The following is a 16,765-nucleotide window of genomic DNA, read 5'->3' on the forward strand; positions in this document are numbered from 1 at the left end:
TGATAGACATACAGTCTTACTAATAAACCGTGTATAGTTTTTATACGAGACTTTTGCAGAGTTGAGACAGAAAACTTTACTAATAAACCATGCATAGACAATGGATGTATAAATAGGCTGCAACTATACAATGGGAATTACTTTGCAGTAGTTATATACACGAAAGCCCTTGTTTAAGGGTTGTATATAGAGAAAAATGGCCGCCCCTCTAACAGCTGTTCGTATCGACTGTCATTTTATTATGATGGTTGCCTTGTAACCACAGAAGAACAAACCAAAGAGCACAGAATAATTAGAATAATATTGCTGTAGCTTGCACTCTTTGACCAAAATATAGTGTGGTAATCGATTAGAGCCAGTTGTACTATCGATTCTTAACACGGCACACTAGAGCGCTCTACCAGTTGCAATGGGAATTACTTTGCAGTAGTTATATACACGAAACCCCTTGTTTAAGGGTTGTATATAGAGAAAAAATGGCCGCCCCTCTAACAGCTGTTCGTATCGACTGTCATTTTATGATGATGGTTGCCTAGTAACCAAAGAAGAACAAACCAAAGAGCACAGAATAATTAGAATAATATTACTGTAGCTTGCACTCTTTGACCAAAATATAGTGTGGTAATCGATTAGAGCCAGTTGTACTATCGACATGTAACACGGCACACTAGAGCGCTCTACCAGTTGCAATAGAGAACCTCAGATATTCTATTACCTTTCGTAACGAAGTAATGGCGAAACTATGACGTAGCTGTGTAACAGTAATACTGTTATTCACGACGTATGTAGTGATTATTAGTAAGGAATTTACACACGACGTATAAACGAGCTACTTATTGCATAAGTATAAGACAGTTAAACGTCTGTATATAGAGTTTTTATTAGTAATAGTGTTAATCAATAGAATCCCATTTTTGTTACCATGATCGGTATTTAAAACAAGTAATCTACTGCTGCAGAAGAATGGAGCGTGTGAAGTGGACAGACGGAATAATAAATGAACCTGTGTTGGAAAGAGTGGGTGAAGAAAGAATGATACTGAAACTGATTGATCAGGAGAGAAAAAGGAATTGGCTGGGTCATTAGCTGAAAAGAAACTGCCTACTGAAGGATGTACTGGAAGGAATGGTGAACGGGAGAAGAGTTCGGGACTGAAGAAAATATTAGATGATAGACAATATTAGGACATATGCATTATATGTGGAGACTAAATGGAAGACGGAAAATAGGAAATATTGGAGAATGCTGGGTTTGCAGTGAAAGACCAGCCTTGGACAGAAAGCCATGAATGAATGAATGAGTGAATAAATGAATCTAACCTACAACACGAAATGTAACAAATAAAATTAATCTGACATAAGCATGCTACCTTCACGCATTGTATTCTTCACCTGACATAATTTTAACATTAAATCCAGATGTTTTAGATGGGCAGGGCAAGTAGCACGTATGGTTGAATCCAGAAATACGTATAGAGTGTTAGTTGGAAGGCCAGAGGAAAAAAGACCTTTGGGGAGGACGAGACGTAGATGGGGGGATAATATTAAAATGGAAGGTAGAATGTTATGGTAAAGACTGGATTAATATTGCTCAGGATAGGGACCGATTGCGGGCTTATGTGAGAGCGTCAATGAACCTCTGGGTTCTCTAAAAGTCATAAGTAAGTAATCCCTCGTTCTTTCTCCAGAGGTCCGCAGAAGATGCTCCTTTTTCTATTAAAAGCTTCCTTAGCCATTGCTATCTTTCTTCTGACTTCAGCTCAAGTTACTGCTTATAGCACACTCCAAATACTTGTAGTTGGCCACTTGTTCCACTGCCTCATTTAGAATTCACACATATACCTTCTTTATTTTTCTTCCGATAACCATGCTCTTTGTCTTGTTTGCATTTATCTTCATCCTATACTGCTCACAGCTGATATTTAGTTCTGGAATTGTGTACTAAATTTTAAGTTCTGCATTATAAATCAAAGAAGAAATGCTAGTTTTTTGTAATATTAAAGTTGTTTTCAAGAGGACAATCGAACCAAGCGCACTTTGCAAGGACGTTTCTTGAATAACTGAACCGCTACATGCAATCTGATAGTTAGTGTAAGATATTCCTTCATTCCAACATGTTTTGCCGTACACATGATACATCAGTGGACTGACAAGTAAGTGTCAGTAATGTATCCGGTTTTTGAATAAGGAAATCGAGTGGATTGCAGCAAGTCTGCTGTGACAAGCTACTAAGAGCACTTAACAAAGCATACGTAAATCTATGCTAAGACTGTAACTTGCCAATGCCAACTAAAACTGATAAGTAAAAAATATCTTGGAGAAGGATAAATAGAATCCAGAAAAGAAACTTCTTATTCAGATTGTATTTTTATCATAGAGCAACCGATTTAAAAACACAGATAATTTAAAAACTTGTGTGTTGACTGAAGATTTTGATCACATACCATCAAGCAAGCTATGCTTCATAACGTATAAAAGCCTTACTTACTTAAAAATGGCTTTAAAGAACCCGGAGGTTCATTGCCGCTCTCACATTATCACGCCATCGGACTCTATCCTGTCTCTATCCAGTCTCTATCAACATATGCCACCTTTCTCAAATCCATTTTAATATTATTCTCCCATCCACGTCTCGGCCTCCCCAAAGATATTCTTGCCTCAGATGTTTCAACTAACACTCTATATGAATTTCTGTGTTGACCCATACGTGCTACATGCCTGCCCATATCAAGCGTTTGCATTTAATGTTCCTAATTATATCAGGTGCAGTTCTGTGTTGTGTAACTTTCCCCTTTCTCCTATGACTTCATCCCTCTTAGCCCCAAATATTTTCCTAAGCACCTTGTTCTTAAACACCCTTAACCTTTTTTCCTCTCTCTAAGTGAGAGTCCAAGTTGCACAATCATACAGAGCAACCGATAATATAACTGTTTTATAAAATTCTAATTTTCAATTTTTTTGATAGCAGACTTGATGACAAAAACTTCTCAACTGAATAACAGCAGGCATTTCGCATATTTATTCTCCGTTTAATTTCCTCTCTTAAGTCCCGCGCCGTGGCGTCGTGGTCTAAGGCATCCTGTTTAGGACTCGCATTACGGAATGCGCGCTGGTTCGAGTCCCCAAGGGGGAAGAAATTTTCTCATGAAATTTCGGCCAGTGTATGGGACCGGTGCTACGATAGATAGCGAAATTCGGATGCGAAAGCCAGCTATAACGGCTGGGGGGATCATGTGCTAACCACACGATACCTCCATTCTGGTTGGATGATCGTCCACATCTGCTTCGGCATGTGGACGTGAAGCCAGCAGCCGGCTGGTCGGTCTAGACCCTTCACGGGCTGTTGCGCCACGGATTATCATTATTAATTTCCTCTCGAGTGTTATTTATATTTGGTACTGTTTCTCCAAATATTTGAATTTTCCACCTCTTCAAAGGATAAATTTCCCTGCTCGGGTCCAGCGCCGAAAGTTACCCAGCATTTGCTTTTAGTGGGTTGAGGGAAAACCATGTAACTTGTCCCAACAAGGATTTGAACCTCGGCCCGCTCGTTCCACGGTCAGGCATGCTAACTATTACTCCACAGCGGTGGACTACAGAAATATTGGCACACCTAAAGCGAGATGGGAGATCTGACTTCAGAAGGCAACAGGCCATATAGTCCTCGTTTGTAGGAGGAGAGAAGAACATGAATTTCTTCTCGAGTTATAATACTTTTCTTTTTCGGTCAACTGTCTTCTGTGGAAATATGCAAGTTGTTAAAATATGAATGAAATCAATTTAGAAGAGATTTAGAATGAAAGCACGTCTAGAAGATTCCAGGATTTCTGCAATCCACATTTCCATTTAAATAACGAAATAGCTTCTCGTATCCTGACGTCCATATGGCCTACACTGTAAGTAGAACTTGTACTATCGATTGTGCTTCGTAGACAGTATAATTAATTGTATGTCATGTATAGTTCTCAGAAACGTTTTGTATGCTTGCTTGTAGTTACAGTAAAAGTTTTTGCGTGACCGAGACTGCCCACGTGTTCAATGAAAATAATGAAACATTGTTAAGATTTACTTCAAACTCACTTTAAAATAAAATATTTGTGATATAACTAACTAAATAATCAATTAAATGTAAGTGAAATAATATCAGAACAAGACATGAAATTTTAATATCATGTTAATACGAAGTCCTTCAATTCTTTGTAGTTCTAAGTTCACCAAACAAACTCATTTACATATTATATTAGTCAATCAATTTCATTAAACCATCTTATATACTGATTGTTATTCCAACAGCTTATAAAAACAAATTTCATTATTCATAATTGCTGTTATGAACGAACAGGTTCAAAGAAGTCGTAGCGTGACCATAACCTGGCCTAACCTAACCTAACATTCATTGAATTTCACTCACGAAGAGAATCAAGGCCATTCCCTGGAAGTTCCTTTCTAGTAAGTCTATGTATAAATAACAACGCCTACAATCGATATTCCTCTGTTTGTCTGGCCCGTCTTTCTGATCAACTTTCAAGTTTGTCAAATAACTCATACGCCACAATGTTGATGAACTACGAGAAGCTAAATACATTTTAACAGCGCTCAAAACAATTAATAAAATTATAGCGCAGATACCAAATAGATCTATACCAGACCTGCAGAACTGTAGCTCCTCAGAGCTACTGCCTTACTACCCCTTATTACCCCACCCACCTTGGTGTTCTAGTTACGCTCAGCTGCACCAACATTCATTCTCGCGGCGGCACGTATACAATACGCTATCAAGAATTGCAAATGAACAGATAATAAAATCCTTAGGAACATACCTTTAGAAAGTAAGAGAGAAATGAATGAGGGAAATAAATAAGTTAAAAGACATGTAAAATAAATTTTAAAATATATGTGTGCATATAATGTTAGAAGGTCTACCTATGTAGGCCTATATATTGTCCTATTACTAGTAAAGCCGATTAAGTCCACTTTTTGTGTAAAATAAGTTAAGTACAGTCCCCGACTTGTCTTTCCGTGCTCTGTATTCTACTAAAATGAAATAAGTCCGAAATGGTGCTTGCAGACAACAAACCAATTACTTTATTTGAAGAATTTATTATGATTTTTCGTGCATTAATTAACTTTTAATTCATTTTTTTACAAAACTTGTATTACTGGTCTTAACTGGTTTTACTAGTAATAGGACGATAAATAAATTGTACGTTGATAAGTCAGTGATAACTATATGACCGGATGTTAATGCTGTCATTCAACATTGTAACGTACTCCAGCCAAATAAATAAATATATAAATAAATAAAAAATATATTTATAAACAAATACACAATACGCGTACTGCAGTTTAAAGAGAACTGGAACATGGCAAAATCTAAACCCGTGAAGAAATACTACTTCCAAAGGAAATGGGAATATGATTATTTTGTTGAAGACAAAAGAATTGTTTGTTTACTGTATCCCATCCAATTTATTTCTACTCGTCATTTCAATATTAAACCACATTTCAACAAAGCCCATATTAAGAAGTATGGAATGCACAATCTTTCGGTAAGTTCATTATTACCAACTGTATATAGATTATTTATTTATATACTGTTAAATTAAGGACGTCACTCGTTGTGTTCATTTCGAATTGAAATTAATAGTGACTTTCAAGGTTCATTACTTATATGCTGTAAATTTATGTTTCCGTAGGTGATGATAGAAGGAAAGTTTTAGAAAATCTAAAGCAGGTTAGGTGCAAAGAAATCTCAAAGAAACTACCGACAGGAAATCTAGCATAATTGTAGGCCTAAACCTTGAAATGAGATAACGCATTATAAAACAATGAATTTATTACAATCCTTTTTGAAAATTACATGCCGCCACTGATGATGGGCAAAGAATATAAACAACTCTACGCGGAAGTTGATCATTCCCAATTGAATTAGAGTGAGTCTGGCGTCTTATTTCCCCTACTTACGAGTTCTGCAGGCCTGATCTATATAGTAAAATACCAGTATAACGAAATCCTAGGGACATCTGAAATCACTACATTATAGTCAAATTTCGTTATATCGATAGGCTATACTCAAATCTTGGAAGATACTAATTTTAGGACCCATGTTTATTAGACATTTTTCTTGTTTTTATGAATACTACCGTCTTACAAAATAGTGAATCTTTTTTAACACCCTGTATATTTTAGCAAACTTTCCAATCCTGAAAATTCTTCTCCAGTAACGTATTTCTTCCTTAGCTAGCTCATTCGTCACACAATCCAACCTTCTCAAGTTTGGGTGCCGAGTCGTATCCTGTCTCCCGGGTCTTTAAAGAAAGAGTCGCTTGGGCATGGATTTCTCATCCATCTTCATTACATTTTCTAGCCAGCTCATTCTCGTTGATTTTATTACAACAGTTATGTTTCGCTTTTTTTTAACAGCCCGTAAGCTCCCGCTTTTATCTAGCTCGACAGAATTCCTCCTGATTAAATAGGACATAAATACCATGTGTAATTTTTCTTCAAAATTTTTTTACTTTCGAGGATTTTAAGATAATGTTCATCACTTTTTGATATTTATTTATTTATTTATGTATTTATTTATTTGTTTATTTATTTATTTATTTATTTATTTATGTATTTATTTGTTTATTTATTTATTTATGTATTTATTTGTTTATTTATTTATTTATTTACTTATTTATTTAGTTATTTATTTTAGTTATTTATTTATTTTAGTTATTTATTTATTTACTTATTTATTTGTTTGCTTATTTACTTATCTACTTATTTACTTATCTACTTATTTACCTATTTATTTATTTATTTATTTATTTATTTATTTATGTATTTATTTATTTATTTACTTATTTATTTATTTAGTTATTTATTTTAGTTATTTATTTACTTATTTATTTGTTTGTTTATTTACTTATCTACTTATTTACTTATCTACTTATTTACCTATTTATTTATTTATTTATTTATTTATTTATTTACTTATTTATTTATTTAGTTATTTATTTTAGTTATTTATTTACTTATTTATTTGTTTGCTTGTTTACTTATCTACTTATTTACTTATCTACTTATTTACCTATTTATTTATTTATTTATTTATGTATTTATTTATTTATTTATTTATTTATGTATTTATTTATTTAGTTATTTATTTTAGTTATTTATTTATTTACTTACTTATTTGTTTGCTTATTTACTTATCTGCTTATTTACTTATCTACTTATTTACCTATTTATTTATTTATTTATTTATTTATTTATTCATTCATTCATTCAATTATTGATTAATTTATTAATTAATTTATTTATTTATTCATTCATTCATTTATTCATTCATTCATTTCTTTATTCATTTATTCATTCATTCATTCATTCATTCATTCATTCATTCATTCATTCATTTATTGATTTATTGATTGATTTACTTATTTATCTATTTATTTATTTATTTATTCATTCATTCATTCATTCATTTATTTTGCTAATAATTGTAACATAAAATATATTATGTACAGAAAAACTTTAGCTCGCCCCTGAAAGAGTAGAACTCGTTCTCAGGGGCGGATTCCTGAATTGAAATTAATAATTATGCAATACAATTTGTCTTATGTCTACTATGTAATTATAATATATAAATTTAAATTTACAATTTTTCAGTTTTTATATAATCCATACATAACTTTTTAAATTTAATACTAGAACTATTAGAATTGACAAGATTAGGATATTTAAATATAATTTTGTTATATATTCTTGGGCCTAAATTACTACTATGATTAAATACTCTAACAGTGTTGCATTTTGGTTCAATCAAATTATGGTTATATTATTTTTATAAGGTGTTTCGGATTTAAAATGTTATAGCATTCCAAAACAACTTTTGTTGGCAACTTGAACCTTGCACTAACCTAATCTTAGCAAGTTAATTTGTTCACTTTCTCGAAGCCTCAGTATTGGATAATATCCTCTTTGGCAAAAGAGTTATAAATTTATTCGCGATCATGCATTTTATTCTATTTTCATTATCTGTTATCAATCCCATGATTTTTCAGCTCCATTCTATAATACGAAGTTTTCAGAAATTGCTACAAAGCTTCCTATAAACCAGCGTTTCTCAACCTTTCGCATAGTAAATGTGTAATTTAAAATTCCACTGCAACTTATATAATCTAAAGCTGTACTTGTCAACCGATGGGAAATTTTGAGGGGTTTTAGGACGGAATGAATCGTATAATATATAAATACGAGTAAATGAGATAAATATTTATGCATTAATATATAAAATCATCATTCTCATTATCTATAAAATGTAACAAACCTCGTAAATTATATATTTAGTATTAAATTACGTAACTCTGATTGTTTCCTTATAGAATGTTAATGTCCGATTATTAAGGAGTCCTCTGAAGTTAAATATTTAGGCAAAATTTTTGACAGTCATTTAAAATGGAACCAACACATTAATTACCTTTGTAATAAATTGCGTAAAATAATACAATATTTTGTTTTATTGAGGAATTACTTGTCAATAAGTTTATTATTATAAGCTAAAAATGTGTTGTTAATTGCTTTGTACAGATTTTGTTTTTTCAATTTTTAACTAAATTATTATACTATTCTTACGTACTTATCACAAAAAATTCTTACAAATAATACAATTTCAGGAACTTGATTCTTTACAGTTTAATTATGCATCCTAATGTATAGTCTTAAAGAATTTACAAGAATGGCGTGATTTGTAATAGTTATTATGATAAATACGTAAGAAAAATATAATTGTGTAGTTAAAAATCGAAAAAAAAATCTGTACGAAATAACTTTGGAATTCACAACACATTTTTTTGCTTCACAATACTAAGCCAATTAAATAAATGATACTTCTGAGTAGTTCATCCTTTATTTGTAATATTCTTTTACCCTTAAAACTAAATAATAAAGGTATTTTACAAACAAAATTAAAATTAGTGTAACTCTGAAAATATTGAGATTAGGACAAATGTTTATATGACATTTTTTGCTCAGAATGTTTTCGGAAATAAGCTCTGTAAGTGACGGTGAATCCTCATGAATCACCCTGTATATGACAGAACATCTAAAAAAACCACCGGCTAAGACGCTTTCCTGCCAATCCGGGGATGCGCTCGGACGCAGGTTCGATTCTGGTTTGGGCTGATTGCCTGGTTGGGTTTTTTCCGAGGTTTTCCTCAACCGTTAGGTGAATGTCAGATGGCGAAGCTATGAAATGGTGCATTAAGAACAAAAACACAGCGCTCATATTCAGTGATTCCCAAGCTGCCCTCCACTGCATCGCTGACAAGTACAGGGACATCATTTTATTTTTACTTCAATTTTTATTGTACCTAAATTTTTTAATGTACTTCACTCCCACCCCTTCTACTAATGAAGTTTCAACTGTTTTCCAGACAGAATCAAGGCCGCTTATAATAAACAGCACTGAGTTACTGAGTATAGTACGTTCCAGAAATATGTTCGCGTTTTCCAGTGACGAAAGAACTTTTAATATTGAATCATATTTTCGCACAGGTACTGTCCGTTTGCCTACGTCGGATCCCGATTTCCCCCACCTGCTTCTGCACGGCCCTCTGTAAAAGCAGGGCTGTCTTAGCTCTTTTCTGAAAACATTAATTTCTGTTAGGAATTGGACGTTTACGTAATATTACGCAACTGTTTAAAATAACTTAAATAAAAGGGCCTCGTTAAGTAATTAACTGTCACGTGATTTCCCTCCTTTCTACGATCCTGCGGAATAACCACTTGGACGGACAGTAGATAACATGTCTGAGTAATTTTATCTATGCGAGTCGGGCAGAAGTGAAGATTGAATTTACATTACATAAGGTACTCTTTTATAGAGTAGGTACAGAATTATTTCAATATGAGTTACTAGTACGAAGAACGAAACTGGTAATTGGAATTAGATGCAATAGTCTATAGTGCGATAATATGCACAAAAGAACTGAAGCCTGTAGGCTATCGAAATGAATGGCTACCATCTTCAAAAATGTGTTTAAATATCCACATTATGATTATTTTTCAATTGAACTTCATTATTCTCTATATTGTACGCTAATGTGTTGTAGACAGTATAATATACATTGCATAATGAATACGTTCGCATGGATAGCTCAGTTCGTGAGTAAAAACACTTATTCTTAATACAGTACTGCATTTTTATTAAATAAAAATCCTAATGAAAATTATCGAACTCAAAATCGAGATATTTCCTAGTTTACGTAAATGGATGAAGTACTTTTCTTCCCTCCTATACCTAGTAAAGTGATTTGTTTGTGTTTTACGCCAGTATCATCGAACTCCAGTTGTGGAAGGGGGGTAGCGAACGGGTTTTCCGGTTCTCTAAAGGTATAGCCAGGTTAATATTAAAAATGTTAGTAAAAATAAAATGATGTCCCTGTACAACCGTCACCCATTAGCGATAGAGGCAAGGGAATTACTTGAGAAGTACGCGCAGCACATATGCCTCACTTGGGTCCGTGGACACAACGGTGTAAGAGGAAATGAAAGAGCTGATGAGCTAGCGAAAGCTGCAGCATCCAGCAACGAAACTCCGACATACACTTTACAACCGATATCATAGATCAAGAAACAAATACGACAACAGACTCATCAAAACTGGAATACTAGATGGACGACATGCACAACCGGATCACTAACAAGAGACACCTACTTCCCAACAATCCACGACCGACTCAAAAGCCATCACTTCAAACCTACTTTCGTAACAACGCAGTTTCTTTCTGGACATGGGAAATTTGGTACTTACTTCGACAGATTCAACATTCCAGCAGACATCGACTCTACATGCTTCTGCCGCGGAGACCTTTACAGTGTGAAACACCTTCTATTTGACTGTCCTATTATTGAAGCAAAGAGATTTCAAATAAAGGCACATCTTCTGGACTGCAGCACCGAATACAGGACTCCACTCTGTGAAGTAATCAAAAAACCTTGTTGCTACAGACAATTTATAGACTTGCTAAACTTCATCTTTAAAAGACTATAGATACATATTTCACCATTATCTGTGTCAAAATAAGTAGTATAGATAAGTAGTTTACCCATAAGAAAACTACCGCTTGTTGAATTAGGGTTCTTTTCCACGGATATTTAATAATAATAATAATAATAATAATAATAATAATAATAACAATAATAACAATAATAACAATAATCAATGGCGAATCCTCGGCCTTATCTCGTCAAATACCATCTCGCTATCACCAATCCCATCGACGATAAATGACCTAGGCCAAATTGTATAAAACTCCCTGACTAAAGATCAATTTTGATCGAAGATCGGAAAGTGAACCGAGTTCAGACACTTCTTCTATTGTATAAAACTTTTCTGCGATCAAATTACCTAGGCTCGAATGCCATATAAGTTCACGTGAAAAGGACTTGGCAACATCGCATAAACAGGTGAAGTATGTGATGCGCGGGCCATGTTTTACAGGTTTGTTCAGTGTAGCCAATTTAGCGACTTTAACTCTTTTTCGACGACAATTTCTTTTAACTTTTATATTGCTTAAATAGGGATTTAACGACCTTTTTAGCACCTCATTGTGAGAAAATTTAATCATTCTTTGTTGATAATAAGAAATCTAGAGACTTTCCAACTACTTTTTGGCGACTTTCCGCAAACTCTGTTGGAGACACTGGTTTGTGTTGTGCGTTGTAAATAATGGCGGACAATAAGAAGAAGGTTGAATGTTCTCCAAATTGTTATCATGTTATGGTGTTTGATACTACTAAACATAATAAAGATTTGTAAAACGACAATTTTCGTTTAGTAATACAGTTAATTGAAAATTTATGGATGTACCTGTCATATCCATGAATAATTAATGGTTGTTATAAACATAATATAATTATAGGTTATGTTATTTGATACTGCTGAACACGATAAAACCTTATAAAATATAAGAATGTTTGTATATTAAGGCAAGAAATTGAAGAAAAAAATATATCTACCATATATATTAATAATAATGGTTATTCTTTTTGCACAATCTGCCACTCGTATACTTCAAACAGAAAGGAAATAACTGAACTTGGATCATATAACTTAATCGGAGAAATTTCTTCAGTTAAAGTTGACTTTAGTTTAAGAAAAATTAATCTCAGATTAGACTTTATACAACATAAAATTCCAAGTTCAGCTAGAACGAGGATCAATTTAACCTCTGATCTAAGATTAAATGGTTTATACAATCGGCCCCTAGTAGTTGATACAGCGTCGTTAAATAACCAACCTTAAAAAAACTTCTAAAAATTCATGATTTTGTGAACTGAAGATGTGTAACTACTCAGCAACAAGTTCTAGACAAAGATAATCCTAACACTCTAATGTATTAACTGTGTTTATACATTCATATAGAATAGCACGGAATTGTATTAAAATTGGAGAAAGTATTTTTGTCTTATTACTTCTGTTAAGCATAAAAAATCAGCTAAACTTTCAGAGTTTTATGCATTCACCTTCACGCGAAGAAGTTCTGAGAAACGCTACATTTTTAATGCTGTGCATTAGGCATTCGTGGAAGCATGAAAGAAAAATATTTTCTTTCTTTTCTTTTACATTTATACTGATTAATACGAGGATGTTTACGAAATTAGAACGCAGCGCGAGCAGTTCACAACATTGTTACACACGATATACTGCGCATCAAGGCGTATTATACACGCTTCAGTCCCGAAAGTAAATAAACTTCCCTCCTTAGATATTTCTCTAAAAGAAAAATGTCTCCATTAAAGTTATCTTTCACGCTATTTATTTCACGCATACTGGCATAGCAAGATGATTCAAATCTGGAATTACAGTGTTCGACTACCAGAGCGAAATATCTTGATTCAATAATTTTTAGTGGAATTTTTCTGTTCTCACAAACAAAACTCCTTCTGTTTCTATGGTACCAGAAGTGACGTCAAAGTAAACTTTTCATCACAGAACTTTTGTTTGCCTAATGTAGCTAACAAAAGGGCAGGAGAGAGTAGGGTTTCTAATAAATAAAAGTAAAATAAAAGGATTAAAAACTCATGGAAAACACTGAAGAGAACCATTATGATATTATGAGCACTATACAGAGCGTTCATTTTAAAACTTCCCACTCTAAATAACTAATTTAAATAGGATTTAATTGTCCACACCTGTGGAGTAACGGTTAGCGCGTCTGGCCGCGAAACCAGGTGGCTCGGGTTCGATTTTCCGGTCGGGGCAAGTTACTTGGTTGAGGTATTTTCCGGGGTTTTCCCTCAACCCCATATGATCAAATGCTGGGTAACTTTCGGTGCAGGACCCCGGACTCATTTCCCCGGCATTATCACCTTCATCTCATTCAGACGCTAAATAACCTAAGCTGCTGATAAAGCGTCGTAAAATAACCTACTTAAACAAAAGGATTTAATTAAACAATAAACACGGCAATGTAGATATTGACGGAGAAATTTAAAACCAGTCTTAATTGATTATTACATTTCACCCCCTAACCTCCAGCCGCACCCACTTTGAAATTTCAAATGGCACCCCTATCTTGTGATACTTAAATTTGAAAAAGTATCCAATTGTTTATAGGCTATATCTCATCATTTGTTTCCGCATCTTTTGTTTTCTATCGTCGCCTGACAACCTGTATTGTTGTGATTGTCAGTAGATTTTAGGATGATTTATGTTCTCTCTTGAAAGGTATACATATTTTAAAATAATTTAATACACAAATACAACTATTACACATCCTCAATAGTCTTGTAGCTTTATTCTTTTCTGCTCTAATCAACAATAACAACAATCCAGGTTACCAGGCGACGATAGAAAACAAAAAATGCGAAAACAAATGAATGATATGTATAAACAATTGAATACTCTTTCAAATTTAAGTATCACAAGATAGGGATACCATTTGAAATTTCAAAGTGGAGGAGGCTTGGGGTAAGGGCGTGAAAACTAATATGCAATATCTAAATTGACGTGTTTTTTGTTTAATTAAATTCTATTTAAATCATATAGTTATTTAGAGTGAGAAGTTTTGAAATGAACGCTCTGTATATGTAAACTATGTACCATTGTATGTAGCGTATATCTAAAAGAATACAATATTTAGTTTGTATAGTTTATGTGTTTAGTTTGTAGATAGTGTAACTAAGCTCTCTTATCAATTTAATATTCAAAATTAATGGTTACAAATCAAACTAGTGTCCACACAGATCTGTAGCTGATTTCGATGCCGAGATATTACTGAGAATCCGCGCCACACGACTAATTTTATAAGAAAATTCGGCGCCCTCGTGCCCGTAGCGAAGGAAGGTGACGTCAATGGGCGTGGTCAGACAAATTACATTGATTCATGACCTATCTACCGGGACATCACTTTATTTTTACTTGCATTTTTATTGTACCTGCGTTTCTGAATGTACTTGTCTCCCACCCCTTTCACTAATGTCCTTGCTAACGTCAGCCACACAAACTTACGGCCGCTGTTGCTTGTAGTGAAGTAAACAGTGTGTTTCAGAAATGTGTTGCATTTTCTATAGAAGAGAGAGCTTGTATTATTGAAGTTTATTTTCGCACAGGTATGGTGTGTAGCATAACTGAATTTATCTGTGTGGACTGAGTACAAGTGAAGATTAGAGTTACTGAAGGTACGGTACCCTATAATATGGTACGGTACTTAACAACATTATTTAAACAAGACTTTTGTTTTACTGTTTGTAGATATGAAGGACGATGATGGAAACTGGAATTACAATATAACCGAATGTGAACAACAGTTTTTTTTTTTCGCGCTTTCCTGGTTATATCATTACGGAATATTTTCGTAGAAATGTCATTAATCTGCTAGATAAATTTAGAGCAACAGTGTGTACAGAAAGGAAGAAAAGTATAAGATGGCCAACAAAGGTGACAGAAGATGCTATAGAAGATGTTAGAGAAAAGATGCAGCGAAGTCCTAATAATTCGGTCAAGAAGTTAGCTCTAGAAATTGGGGTTTCTTACGGAAGTGTTCACAAAATTCTGAGGACGAAATTAGGTTAGTAATATGCTGGATAAAGTAGACATTACATAATGAATATAACCCCCTGAAGAGTTGAGTTTGTGAAAAAAAATTGTTACTACTCTACTGTTTTTTGATAAAATACCGTAAAAGTAATGATCAAACTGAAAATCGTAATACTGTATTTCACTGTAACATAAATGATACACTACTTTTCTCTCCTCCTATAGCTAGTAAAATGATTTGTTTACATATTGCACTAGTAACATCAAACTCCTGTAACAGTGTTTCCGAGTATAGTCAGGTTAATGTTAAAAATGTAGGTAAAAATAAAGTGACGTCCCTGTATAACAACATTATCATTCGGCTGTCACTTATAGTGTTGTTACAGTAAGCATTTGAAATTCTGTAATTTTTCTTTCGCCACTGATCTCGGAGTGTGTGTTCGTACTCAGTGCGAGAAAATACGTATTCACGTCATTCCCTCATGTTATGTGTGTGATATTTATCAACCCGCAGGTCTGCTTTGTAGAACATACGCTGCAGAAAACACTCTAAAAATTTCATGTAAATAGATTCAATCGTTTCAGAGAAAAATGCACTTAAGTTTTATAAATATCAACTTACGGAAAACTGCATTAAAAAGAAAATAAGGATGTATGAATTATATGCGCCGCCAAATTTAAAGAGGTCATTTAAAGAACTTGCCCCCACAATATACAGGGTGATTCATGAGGAGTTACCGTGACTTACGGAGCTTATGTCCGAAGACATTCTGAGCAAAAAGTGTCATATAAACATGAGTACTATTCTGAATATTCTCAGAGTTACACTAATTTGAAATTGCTTGTAAAATACCTTTCTTCTTTAGTTTTAATGGTTAAAGAATATTACAGACAGAGAATGAACTATTCAGGAGTATCATTTCTTTAATTGGCTAGTGCTCTGAAGCTAAAAATGTGTCGTGAATTCCATAGTTCCTTCGCACAGATTTTTTTTTTAAATTGTGATAAGTGCGTAAGAAAAATGTAATTTTGTAGTTAAAAATCGAAAAAAAATTATTAAAATTTAATTTTGAAAAATCTCATTATATGGTTATTGGGGGAGAGAAACAAAATCTGATACTTGAAAATAAAGGTGTTATTAAATATAGTAATAAATACAAATATATAGGTGTTACAATCACAGATGATGGAAGGAACCATGTAGAAATGAAAGAACGTTTGAAGAAAGGGAAATATGCAATATCCACTCCTAATCAAGTATTATGGGATAATAAAATCAGGATTGAAACTAAACATAAAATTTATAAATCAATTATGAGAAGTACAACTTTATATGGAGCAGAAACTTGGCAATTGCAAAACGCATTCAGAAATAAAGTTTTGGCCTTAGAAATGGATTATTGGAGACGATCAGCAGGCGTTTCAAGAAGAGATAAAATTAGAAACGATATAATCAGAGAGAAAATGCAAGTTAAGAATGATATTGTAGATATTTTCACAAAACAACTAATATTGCATGGGCATATGATGCGAATGACTACGGGAAGATTACCAAGATTGGCATATGATTGGACCCCATCAAGAAGAAGAAAAAGAGAAAGACCTATGACAACCTGGGAAAAGGGCATTCTGGAAGCTATGGAAAGAAGACAATTAGGAGAAGACCTATGGAGAGATAGAGGGGAGTGGCATCTTGCAGTGCGATACATTTATCAGTGACTGTAAATTAATA

The 16,765-nt window shown here is 33.5% G+C and overlaps 1 protein-coding gene across 2 annotated transcripts in view; it reads right to left on the bottom strand.

The window, feature by feature from the left end:
• The window catches only part of ChT (choline transporter), a 149,244-nt gene that overhangs the window by 68,527 nt on the left and 63,952 nt on the right, over positions 1-16,765 (bottom strand). The gene's annotated exons all lie outside the window — the stretch shown is intronic.

The sequence above is a fragment of the Periplaneta americana genome, chromosome 17, assembly GCF_040183065.1.
Source record: "Periplaneta americana isolate PAMFEO1 chromosome 17, P.americana_PAMFEO1_priV1, whole genome shotgun sequence".
Classification (NCBI taxonomy): Eukaryota; Metazoa; Arthropoda; class Insecta; order Blattodea; family Blattidae; genus Periplaneta; species Periplaneta americana.